The sequence below is a fragment of the Panthera tigris genome, chromosome B1 (assembly GCF_018350195.1).
Source record: "Panthera tigris isolate Pti1 chromosome B1, P.tigris_Pti1_mat1.1, whole genome shotgun sequence".
Classification (NCBI taxonomy): Eukaryota; Metazoa; Chordata; class Mammalia; order Carnivora; family Felidae; genus Panthera; species Panthera tigris.
The window spans coordinates 25,406,853-25,420,182 of NC_056663.1; the positions used below are offsets into that span (position 1 = coordinate 25,406,853).

The following is a 13,330-nucleotide window of genomic DNA, read 5'->3' on the forward strand; positions in this document are numbered from 1 at the left end:
CAAGGACTTATCCTTGACTGTGCATTTGTTTCAAATAAACTCCACATATAAAAACAACCGTCAAGAGATGTAATCTAGATGCCTAAAATGCCAGATTCATGAGTTAGTGACTTGGCTCAGTCAGTGAGCTGCAAATTCAGAAAACAAAACAAACAAACAAAAATCTAAATGAAAGAACGCATTTCTAAAGCAAATTGCCTTCCTCATGTCAAAATCCTCATACACATGGAGTCAGACAGAAAACAGAAATAGGTCTATGTGTTATCTGAACTAAACTAAAGTATTTGCTTTTTTTCCTCCTGGTGGAACATTGCCTGAACGAAACGCCCATCCTATTTGATATATGGATTCAAAGCTGCGGCACCACGATGGTGTTTAGGGTCTCCAGTGTATTGGTTTTATCTGCTTGAAGCCTTGGGGTTGAATCGAGCAAAAGGAATCATGACCCTGGATGCTGCCTCTGGGCAGGGGTTCAGGAAAATAGAGATGGAGAAAGGATAAAATGAGAGGATAACTGGTCCATTCCATGATTATTATTATTATTATTATTATTATTGAGAGAGAGCAAGCAAGGGAGGGGCAGAGAGAGAAGGGGAGAGAGAAGGGGAGAGAGAACCCCAAGCAGGCTCCATGCTCAGCACAAAGCCCGACATGGGGCTCAATCCCAGCACCCTGAGATCATGCCCTGAGCCAAAGTCAAGAGTTGGACTTCAACCAACTGAGCCACCCAGGCACTCCTATTCCTTGAATATTACTGAGTGTTATGGACAAGGCACTGCTTTAGGGTTGTGTGTTGACTGTGGTTTGACTCTCATTCCTCCTCATGGACTCTCTTCCAGTGTCCAGTGACACTGGACATTATTTCCTTCCTCGGCTGGTTAAAAGAAAAAAACAACAAAGAGACCAGGAGTCAAGGATGGAACTCGGGCCTATTTTTCTAGAAGCTTCTCCGTGAGCCCCCAGTAACTTCAGAAGCATTTCCTTCACCCGTGGGTTCTAAATTCTTAAGCAGCCTATTCACTGTTAGAGGAGGAGCCCTTTTCTTCTGGAGAACTGGTGATTTGGACCCCCTAAGCAGCTTGAGTCCTGCCCCTGGGTGTGGTGAGGCCTGAGAAAAACAGGACACCAAGAAGACAGCTCATGGGATTATAGAACTTTGTTCCGTAGCCCCCACCACCTGCGGTTTGCTTTTCACAGTTCCAGTTACGTGCCATCAACCATGATCCAGAAGCAGTGACCCTCCTGCTGACATGTTGTCAGAAGGTCAGTAGTAGCCCGACATTAGTTACAGCGCCTACGTCATTCACCGCGCTTCCTCTCATCACATAGGTATTTTATCATCTCACATCATCACAAAAAGAAGGGTGAGTGCTGGACAATAGGCTATTCTGAGACAGACACCAGATTTACATAACTTTCATTACAGTGTATTATTATAATTGTTCTATTTTATCGTCTATTAGTTATCATTGTTAATCCTTATTGCACGGAATTTCTAAATTAAATTTTATCATAGGTATGTATGTATAGTATATGTAGGGTTTGGTTCTATCTGTGGTTTCCAGCACCCACTAGGGGGTCTTAGTATCACCTGAGGATAAGGGGGGAACCACCGTATAGGATTTATTCTATTGCTGCCAATACTGGGGGCAGCCACAATGGTGAGGGAAGGTGTTATCATCTGATTTAAAGCTGTTCAATTTGTGTGAAGGGACCAGAGGTCACACCTTGTCTACATTCTCAAGACTTACATTTGTAACCTTGGCCTAGCAGAATTGGAGGAAGGAAGTCCAACCCCTATATCATTCAGCTGAAGAAGTAGTGGCTCAGGAGCATGTTTTGTCTGGGACTGCATATCAAAGCAGATCATTTCGTTGAGCACTTACTATGTGCAGATGGTTAATTTTATGAGTCATCTTTGCTAAAATTGTGGGGTCCAGTTTGGCCAAATATCAGTCTGTATTTGCCCAGAAAGGTATCTTTTTAGATATGGTTAACAGTTAAATTAGCAGACTCTGAGTAAAGCAGATATGTGCCACAATGTGGGTGGGCCTCATCGATGGGTTGAGTTGAAGGCCTTAAGAGGCAAGAGTGAGGTCCCCCCGACAGGGAGGGAATTATGCTTCCAGCCTGCAGCATCAGGTCTTGTTGGCCTTTCCAGCCTGCCAGCCTGCCCTACAGATTCTGAACTTGCCACCTCCCCCAAATTGCGTGAGCAGATCCCTAAAAATAAGTCCCTTTCTCTAGATACATCTTGGTTCCATTTGTCTGCAGAACCCTGACTAAATACATACGAAATGGGAAAGGTGGGGGAGGGCCAGGTGATGAACACCTGGCTTCCAGGCACCTGGGCTCTGCTTCGGGGGCCACCTGACAAGACAAGAAACCAGAGTGGGTGTTCAGTTCATGGCCATGTAATCCATGACATTTTGGGGGAACAAGCACTTGTCTTCTTCACACATTCAGCTTCTAGAGTGAATATTTTATTTTATTTTATTTTTGAAAAATGTTTTACTTTTGAGAGAGAAAGAGACAGCATGAGTGGGGTAGGGGCAGAGAGAGAGGGACACAGAGAATCCGAAACAGGCTCCAGGCTGTCCGCAAAGAGCCCAATGCGGGGCTCGAACTCACAAACCGCAAGATCACGACCTGAGCCAAAGTACGGGACGCTTAGCCAACTGAGCCACTCAGGTGTCCCTGGAGTAGCAATCTTAAAGCACCGTAAGCCAAAACCAAAATTAAATCCACCAAGATGCCTGTGAAGGCACAGTGTTCCTCTTACGGAGGAAATGGCCTCACCAAACTCGGGCCATGTATTGCTGAAGCCATCCGTCTGCTCTCAGCGCGGTGGCAGGGCCCTGTGTTTCTCAAGTACACACGCCATGTTCCTGCCACATGCTCGAACTCTACATTCTGGGAATTAAGCTGAGGACAATTTCCTCTTCCCTGACAGCAACCGCCAGAGCCTGCTTGCTTTCGTACACGGTATAAACGCAAAGTGGGTGTTTGCAGGAAAGCTGTCTGAATTCTTTGCCCTTTGGCTGTGCAGAGCCAAACAAAAATAAGCAAAATGTGAAATCTCAGCTTTTAACGAACGTTATCAATGCTTACTACCTTCCTTGGGGGCCTTAGGTGGGAGGTGACAAAGCGGGATACATTTTCATCTAAAAATAAATGAGCTGACATTCCACAATGGAAATTACATTAGTTACGACTTCGGCTCCCTTTATTTCTGCTCTCCGTGAGCTTAGTTATACCGAAGAGTAGAACTTGGAGGAAGATATTTGAACGGTTAAGATTTGGAGCACAAAGACAGCTTGCGCTGTGCCCCGGAATTTCTTTCTGGTAGCAGTCTTCTCCCATGCCTGGCGCTGCTACCGGGTCAGCCAGTGGTGATGGAGTCCGTGGTTCAACAGGTTCCCAGAGGATAAAAGGAGATGCTCAAAGCAAGGGGTCGATCGGACTTCATGAGACAGAAGGAACATTTCAACAAGCTAAGAGGTGGCTCAGAGGCTTGCAGAAACCAAAGATCTGGAAGTAAGGGGAGAAGCTGGGTATAAAGCTGAGAATCTGGGATGGGCAGGGATCAAGTGGCCAGTTACAATGCGCCCCGGTCTTCCTGCCTCACCCTGCAGTGTATAAATTTACCATAAAGCACGAGGCTGTCAGGAAAACCGGACAGCTCTTCCTCCGCTTTCCTGTCTTCTCTAGGATTTCCTGCTAGTTGGGCCGCCACCCACCCCGACAGCTACCACGTACCCCCATCCTAGTGCGGTCAATAGGCACGCAAGGCAAATTACTCATGCGTCACTTAGAGTGCGTGCCGGTGGCCTAGAACTGGGGTGGGCAGCTGTGAAAGCCTACTGGCTCCCTGTGACTGACTCCCCCTTTCCTTATTAAAATGTGTTGTTCCCCCTCCAGGGTTCCCCAGGGCCCCAAGGGAAGGCTCACTGTGATTCGTGTGACTTTAAAATGGGAAAAATGGTCCTGTGGTGGAAATGCAGGACCCACTCGGTAAAGTTCATATGGGGGTCTATTTTCAGGAGTTCAAAGGCAGAACAACAATGATGAAGACGTGGTCGTCAGGACATGGCAGCCAGGAAACCTATGTATCTCATTCTTTTTTTTTTTTTTAATTTCTTTTTAATGTTTATTGTTTTGAGAGACAGAATGAGACTGGGTGAAGGGCAGAGAGCGAGGGAGACACGTAATCCGGAGCAGGCTCCAGGCTCTGAGCTGTCAGCACAGAGACCAACTGGGGTTCGAACTCACGAACTGCGAGATCATGACCTGAGCTGAAGTTGGACGCTTACTGACTGAGCCATTCAGGTGCCCCTGTATCTCATTCTTAAGACACTGGTGAGAAGACGCTGCAGAGTTGCTAAATGTGGCATATATATTTGGCTTTAAACACCTCAGAGCCAACCCCAAAGGGACCATGTCATAAGTTATGTGGTTGCGGGAGGGTGGGAGCCATGGAAGTACTGTTGCTCTCAGAATAGAGATTAGAGAAACCCTCGTGGTCCCACTACACGCATGCCCACCTCACCCCCCGCCCCCAGCTGCCTCTGAGGAGTAGAGGGAACCACCTTTTCTAACACCCTTACAATCCAAGTGTCAACAGTCTGTAAAGGCTGGGGTTATAGGGGTATGGTGACAGACAATAGTCCCTGCCTTCCAGAATTTTACGCTTTACTAAGAAGGGGGAATCTGCTCTGATTTAATGGGTAGAGGAGATTGAATGGATGGCCTTGGATGGGCACTTTGAGGGGAGAGACATTTGTCACATTGTAAGTCGACTTTACACTGTATTTACACAGTACTCTGCACCGAGACCTGTGACCTGTCCGGTATGTCCCTTCTGAAAACCATGAAGTGGTTGGAAAAAAGGACACACAGAAGAGGTAAATTATACCTGTTTTGGGGTTACAGTAATTCATACTTACAGGAAAAGGTGAAACTCAAGAAACAAAATCGCGGCTCTCCTGTGCAGCATGGGGGAAGGGGCACTGACCCAGAGGAGCGGGCTCACGGGGAAGAGAAGGGAAAGGTGGAGCTCCAGGAGAGAAGAGACGCCTCCCCTGGACTAATGAGAGGAGCTTCAGCAGAAGAAAACACCGGAAACGTGCCCTGGAGAGGCAGAGGACACATTCCTTCAGTAGGAACAGCGGGGACACCTTTCTAGGGGAAAGGGGATAGGAAAACAGGGCAAGAACTGATTCTTGCCATCTTGTAGAACTGATTCTACAGAACTCTTTCAAGTGAATGGCATAGAATTTCCTCCATCGCAAGGTGCTTTTTGCAACAGGACCTACAAGCCCTTCTTTTGAGTTTTGTGAGATTTCTTTGTTTTTATTTTCATTTGTTTGGTTTTGCCCCCAGATAGCTGGCTTAGGTGAATATGGATACGAAAATTGTTAGTGTGCTCTAGTCGTGGATTTAGAATACCCTGAATCAGAAGTGACAGCCGTGGATGCCTGGGTGACTCGGTTAAGCGTCCACTCTTGATTTCCGTTCAGGTCATGATCTCATGGTTCATGGGTTCAAGCCCTGCCTCAGGCTCTGTGCTGACAGTACGGAGTCTCTTGGGATTCTTTCTCTCTCTCTCTTTCTCTGTTCCTCCCCACCTTGTGCTTGCTCTCTCTATAAATAAATAAATAAACAACCACAACAAAAAGAGGTGAGAGCCAGCCTCTGGATGTCGATGTCGGCTGGGTATCACAACCAGGACAACCAAAATTTCATGTTACAGATAAATCCAGTTCCCTCCTTGGCCCCTTCTCCCACCAGCCTCTAGAAAGAACAAGCAGCAACCAGTAACCTCAGCAATCCTGTACCAGTCGCTGCCTTGCTGTTTCCCCCAGAAGGCTGGTGAGGTACCGTCCTCCCCAGAAAGGATAACATGGCACTCCTTTCAAACACAAAGAACCATGCCTTCTTCCCTCTTCCCTGTCCGAGCTTTCCAGGGGAATTCCAGTTTTACCCCAGCGAGTCTACTGGAAACTTCACCCGTCCTCATTTCTTCTCATGATTACCGTTATTCACACCAGAGCACACACTTGACACCCCTCATTTTGGAGCCATCTCACTACAAGCTCGCCTTTGGTCACGTCAGTCTATTTTTAATCATTATAGGGCTTATGTCTCATGCATTCATTTATTTACAAGTTTATTGTCTATCTTAGAATATAAGGGCCATGAGAGCAATGACTTACTTGTCCTGTTGACTACTGTATTTTTCATGTTTAGAATAGTGTTTGACATGTAATAGATATGCCAAATCATTTATTATTGTTAAAAATAGAGGGTAGAATTAATTACAAAGCAAGAACTTGGGGAACAAAAATATTCTAGTATTAATATGAAAATAGTTTTTACCTCACAGACTCAGAGATACCCCCAATCTATTAAGTGCTGCAACAGAATTTGGAGTAGCCAGAGGTCACTGGGGTTGGAGAGCTGAGGAGAGAGGAACACTAAGGGGTGTCTCTGAGATCCTTTCAGAGAGTCTGTAAGGTAAAAACTATTTTCATATTAATATTAAGATGTTGGCTTTTTCACTGTGGTGACCCTTCTGATGATGCAAAAGCCGTAGAGGGCAAAATGGCCGCCTTCTTGGCACATGGCACCAACTGTCACCACATACACGCAGGAAAACAGATTCCAGTTTCATTTAAGAATGTCCTGGAAGGTTAGTATCCAAAATCTGTAAAGAACTTACCAGACTCAACACCCGAAAGACGAATAACCCACTTAAGAAATGGGCAGAAGACATGAATAGACACTTTTCCAAAGACATCCAGATGGCTAACAGACATATGAAAAGATGCTCAACGTGGCTCATCATCAGGGAAATACAAATCAAAACCATGATGAGACTCCACCTCACACCTGTCAGAATGGCTAAAATTAACAACACAAGAAACAACAAATGTTGGTGAGGATGCGGAGAAAGTGAAGCCCTCTTGCTCTGTTCGTGGGAAGGCAAAGTGGTGCAGCCACTCTGGAGAACAGGATGGAGGTTTTTCAAAAGACTAAAAATAGAACTACCCTACAATCCAGCAATTTCACTGCTAGGTATTCACCCAAAGGATACAAAACTACAGATTCAAAGAGGTACCTGCACCCCAATGTTTATAGCAGCATTATCAATGATAGCCAAACTATAGAGAGAGCCCAAATGTCTATCGACTGATGAATGGGTAAAGAAGGTGTGGTACACACACACACACACACACACACACACACACACATACAATGGTATATTACTCAGCCGTCAAAATGAACGAAATCTTGCCGTTTGCAATGACGTGGATGGAGCTAGAATGTATTATGCTAAGCGAAATAAGTTAATCAGAGAAAGACAAATACTGTATGATTTCACGCATATGTGGAATTTAAGAAACAAAACAGATGAACATAGGGGAAGGGGAGGGGGGAGAAGAGAGGGGAACAAACCACAGGAGACTCTTAATGATAGAGAACAAACTGAGTATTGCTGGAGGGAGGTGGGGGGGGGATGGGCTAGATGGGCGATGGGCATTAAGGAGGGCACTTGTTGGGATGAGCAGTGGGTGTTATAAAGAACTGATGAATCACTGAATTCTACTCCTGAAACCAATATTGCACTGTAGGTTAACTAAAATTTAAATGAAAAAAGAAAAAAAAAGAATGTCCTTAAGGGGCTCCTCCTGGCTCATTTGGTGGAGCATGTGACTCTTCATCTCATGGTTGTAGGTCTAGCCCCCTATTGGGTGTAGAGATTACTTGAAAATAAAATCTTTTTTTAAAAAAAGAATGTCCTTGGGGTGCCTGGGTGGCTCAGTCGGTTGAGTGTCCGACTTCGGTTCAGGTCATGATCTCATAGTCTGTGAGTTCCAGCCCCGCGTCGGGCTCTGTGCTGACAGCTCGGAGCCTGGAGCCTGTTTCGGATTCTGTGTCTCCCTCTCTGCCCCTCCCCCACTCATGCTCTGTCTCTCTCTCTGTCTCTCTCTCTCTTTCTCTCTGTCAAAAATAAATAAACATTAAAAAAGTTTTAAAAGAACGTCCTTGATAAATCAGTAAAAATTGTTAGTTTTGTTAAATCTTGACCTCTGAGTACATGTGCATTTAATAGTCTCTGTGATAAAATGGAAAATACACATAAGGCATTTCTGCTGAATAATGAAGGGTGTTGGTTTTCTTGAGGAAAAACGCTTGGCAATTGAATAGTGAGCCAAACTAGCCTTTCATTCCCCGTGGAACATTATTCTTTGACACTCTAAAGAATGGAAGACAAACTATAGTTATTTAGACTTGGATATCTGACAGGTATTTTCTCAAAATGAACAAAGTGAGCTTGTCCCCTCCAGTAAAACAACTGACAGTGTCAGTTGCCAATGATAAAATTTTAACTTTCAAGAAAGAATTAGAATTACAGAAAGCCCATGTCCATCACAGTGAGCTTGACAGCTTCCTTATAGAAATTATTCTGATGAGATTGGTGGCAGTATATTAATAATGTGATTTTTTTGCATGTGTAATAAACTATGTTGAAATTGGGAAGATCTACGTAACTCAGTGAGTCAGTATTTTCCAAATGTTACAAAAGCATGCGTGCGTAAAAGAACCACTGAAAGTGCAAAATAGATGAATGGACTTCATGGAAGAGCATTTAAAAAGTTCATTGAAAACGTTCCAGATTCCACATTAAAATTAACTTAAAGAAATTAGCCCTTAGTGAGTTTGGGTGTACTACCAAAGAATGTGCACACCTATCTTTAAAAACTGTTAAAATACTCCTCCCTCATACAGAGGCTGATGTTTCTTCATAGGCTTCTACCAAAACAAGACATTACAAGAGACAATGTAGAAGCAGAGTAGATAGGAGAATCCAGCTGTTTTCTCTCAAGCCAGACATTAAGGAGATTTGTAAAATGTAAATGACATCACTCTCATTAAATATTTTCTGTTTTGGAAAATAGTTATTTGTCGGAATTTACATTAATATGTAATACCTTATTATTGTCACTCTTAAATATTTTTAAAATTTCTCGGTGTTACTTTATAATATGGTAAATACTGATAGCCCACCTTTTATTTTTTTTATTTTTATTATTTTTTTTTAATGTTTATTTATTTTTGAGACAGAGACACAGCATGAACGGGGGAGGGTCACAGAGAGGAGACACAGAACCTGAAACAGGCTCCAGGCTCTGAGCTGTCAGCACAGAGCCCGACTCGGGGCTCGAACCCACCCACCGGGAGATCGTGACCTGAGCCGAAGTCGGACGCTTAACGACTGAGCCACCCAGGCGCCCCCACCTTTTATTTTTTTTAAGAAAAATTCAGAATCCTCAATTTGTAAAGGGGTCAGTAGGTTTTGAGACCAAAATGTTCAGAGAGCCACTGGCCTGGATAAAACTTGAGAGAATTCAGCAGTGGCTCCAAAGAAAATGAGACGTTTTTCTTCTCTTTGCTGAAGGCCAGGTTCACAGTGTAAGTGAGAAGGGAATTTGAAAATTAAACTGAAGGAAAGAGGCTGATATTTACGGAGGCTCCTCTGTGCCATAGGACATCTTCTCTCATGCCCTCCTCAGAACTGTCCTGTGAGGTAACACTGATTCGGTCCCGTGTTGACAGAAGGAGGCTCAGAAGGGTTGGTTAGGGTACAGCTACTATAAGTGGGGGGCGGAGCCACAGACCTGCCAGCACTTCCCATCACACCAATACATCCGACAATCACCGGAGATGTTTAGGTCCAAAATACCTTCGGCTAAAATATCAGCACAACGGAGGTAAAACATGGCTTTGATGCACCTGAATTATCCCAGTGACCGCCTTGGTGTGCCACCTCCCCGGGGTTGGCGAAGACAATGGCATCACAGAATAGTCACCAGATTTCCTGCAAAACGCTGTAAACCAGATGGGCCTCTCTTGAAACTTCTTGGAGTCGTTCTTCTTCCCAAGGAAAAAGGTTGGGAGTATGTTTTTTGTTGTTTTGCGGGATTTTTTTTTTTTTTTTTTTTTTTGCCTTCGGTTTTTGTTCTGGCATTCTTTTGTGAGCCTGGAACTGATTACTAAATAGGGTCAAACAGCTTGAGTTGGGGCTTCCTGTGTGAATGTGAACAGTGCTGATTTCCAGCTTTTCGTTTGATATGTTATCTGTGTTGGCCGCGGCCGCCGCTGAAGTTTCAGATGGCTTCCTTCAATTTCCTGTATTGTGAGGACGGTGGATGTGTGCACATGTGCATGCAGGGAGGTGGCGGGAGGGCGCTTCTGCGTGGATTTCCTTGGATTTTGTGAAAGGTTTTCAGTGAGCTGTTAAGAGGGACACGCGTTTTAGTGGAAAGAGTACTGGTTCGCACAAACGCAGGTCTGGTGCCTGTCTGCCATTCATGATCTGTGTGGTTTCCAGCAAGTTCTTTATTTCTCAGGCCCAGTCCTGCTTCCTTACAGGGCTCCTTCCAGCCTTGAAATTTTGTTAACTCTGAGCTCCACTCCAAGCCACACTGCCTGACTCTCCACACTTTGTTGGTGTGGAAGCATTTGTTTTTCTTCTTTCTGAGAGACGTTCCACGTGTTGTCATCTTTCATTTCCCCATCTTATCCCTGCATTATATAGCCTCTTATATTTAAGTTCTTCTAGAAATGGCCCTCCATCACCAGCTCTCATAATTCACCTCCCATGGTCTCTGAAATACTATTACAATGGTTGGCCTTTTCTTAGAAGATCCAGAATGTGTTTGCTTCCTGTTTCTGTTACTGGGGATGTCTAGAGCGTGGAGATTGCATTCTGTCAGGATCTTCCCTCAGCCTGAAATACAGGCCAGAGATGCTGGGCTGGCAGCCGCTTCTCCAGCTCTGCTCTATTTTTATCAAATCCAATTAGATTTAAGTATGCGGGATAATGGCAAATTTAATTCATCTGCTTTCATGTCTGGGTATGAACATTTAAAACGGAACCAGGACGTTAAACTCCTCTCTTCCACCAGCTTCCGCCTCCCGCGCACGCCGTGGCTTCCCCGGAGTGGGTGTAGCGCCATCTAGTGGTGCGATGGGCTAAGGCTTTGCTGCCCGGTTCCTGCAATGCTTGAAGAAAACCTGTTGAGTCAAAGGCACGCAAGCAGGGATTGAAACAAAATACTGGGAACGCTTGCAGCAGATCACTTAGGACGCCGAAAGTTCAGATTTGCTATTCACCATGCAAATGTACATTAAGTTACAAGAATCCCTGGAACCGTGCAAAGCGGAGATTTGGGGGTGTGTTCACTTCAGATAGGAGTCCTGTTCGGTTTTTAACTTCTTAGGGAGGTTTTTGTGCTCTTCGTGTGGGATCCAAATATTGAGTGTTGGTAATTCATGCTCCTGTGAAAAACATGGGCAAATTGCTTCATTTTTTCTCGGCCTCCGTTTCTCTTTTTGTCATCCGTAAAAGAGAATTTCTAAGAACCTTTACAATCCTTTAAAAAATGTCAACCAGCTACAAATACTATGGTTCCGTGACTTACTCTAGTGACTGCACATGCTTAAGATCCATGACTTTTTCCATCTTTCAAGCGTGTGATGTTAACAGGAAGTGTGGAAATAATACCAATAGCTGGCATTTAGTGAGTACTGCTACATCTCTGGCATTGTTTTCAGCACTTTACACACATTCACTTTTTTATTTGACCATTCCAAAATTCTGGCTGGCAAAATTCTGCAAGATAAATATGATTCTGCTTGCTTTACCGATAAGGCATCTAAGGCTACCACACCCTGCTCTCCATGTTCACAGACTAGTAAAGAAGATGAAAGAGAAGTGAAAAATATGGTACTCTCATTGTAATCCCTCACACCAGTACTCGTGGCATAGAGCACAGTGCAATTTGCTGTGTTCCGACAGTCCCAAATGTACTCAGGCCATGTAAGAGGAGCTATTTCTCTGTCTTTCACATACTCATGAAGCTGCTGTCATAAGACGATTGTTAGAGAAGTAGTTACGATGTATATTCCAAGGATTCAGGAGAAACTCACATTTGTTAAGCTCTAATATGGTGCCCAGACCTCTTCCCTGTGGGGCAAGCAGTGAGGAGAGGTGGAGAATCCGGTCCTCTAAGGATGGCAGGTGGCAGAGGCCCATCAGGACCGATGCAGGGATGCCACCGCGGCGGGGGCGGGGGCAGACATGATGCAATAATAGCATTCTGTTGCTTTCATTGATGCACTTGAGTATTCCCTTTGAAAGCTCAAGAGCCTTTCCCAACGTGTATTGCGTAGGGTGCTAATACACTTGATGTGGAAAACAGAGCTTCCGGGTCAAATACGACGGCAACCACTGGCCTAAAGAAAGTTAAATGGGTTTTAGGCTCTCGAGGAGGACTTCTTGAAGCGTTTTTGTATGTCCGTGTGTACTTTTTATGTAATTTATACGTTAAATGTATTTTAATATGTACAATCAAATAACCTCCAATGGCTAGGGATTTAAGGCAGATAATAATTCTTGTCTCTACACCAGGAACCCTGTTGCCTAACTGCTGTTAATTTCTGTGTGTGTAAATTTCTGTGTGTGCTACGTGGTAGTAGCATCATTTTGCAACCTGGGCTGCAGTCCCACAGAGCAACCGGAAGCCCAGCAGCTGCTGCCCCCTGGAGGTGGGGTTGCGCTGCCCACCTTGCAAGCTCCTCCCAGCATCCTGCCCTTAGGTGTTTCCTTTCAATGGTTTTGATTAATGATCAACTCCACCCTGGTCTGCTATCCCGATGGACTTTCCTATGTTATAGAAATAGTCATGAAATATTAGGACATAAATTGTATGTTTAAGAAGTCTGTTAGGGGCCCCTGGGTGGCTCATTTGGTTGAGCATCAAACTCTTGATTTCAGCTCAGGTCATGATCCCAGGGTCATGGGATCCAGCCCCACATCGGGTTCTGCACTGGGCACGGAGCCCGCTTAAGATTTCTTCTCTCTCCCTCTACCTCTTTCCCCTGTTCACACGCTCTCTCTCCCTCAAAAAATATTAATTAATTAATTAATTAAAAATAAAAGTCTGTCAAGGGGGTGCCTGGCTGGCTCGGTCGGTTGGAGCATGCAACTCTTTATCTCAGGGTTGTGGGTTCGAGCCCCACATTGGGTGTGCAGATTGCTTAAAGAAGAAGAAGAAGAAGAAGAAGAAGAAGAAGAAGAAGAAGAAGTCGTCGTCTGGGGACGCCTGGGTAGCTCAGTTGGTTAAGTATCTGACTCTTGATTTCAGCTCAGGTCATGATCTCACGGTTTGTGAGTTTGAGCCCCGTGTCGGGCTCTGCACTGGCAGGGTAAAGCTTGCTTGGGAATTCTCTCTCCCTCTATCTCTGCCCCTCCCCCACTAGT

General features: G+C 44.8%; 1 long non-coding RNA gene across 1 annotated transcript; it reads right to left on the minus strand.

Annotated features, from left to right (window-relative positions):
• Nucleotides 1-9,292: 9,292 nt before the first annotated feature.
• On the minus strand, nt 9,293-12,127 carry LOC122237853. Its single transcript, XR_006216546.1, has 2 exons — nt 11,998-12,127; nt 9,293-11,346 (listed from the first exon to the last, which is right to left on the minus strand). It is a non-coding gene; the product is annotated as an uncharacterized LOC122237853 (long non-coding RNA).
• Between the last annotated feature and the right edge of the window lie 1,203 nt (nt 12,128-13,330).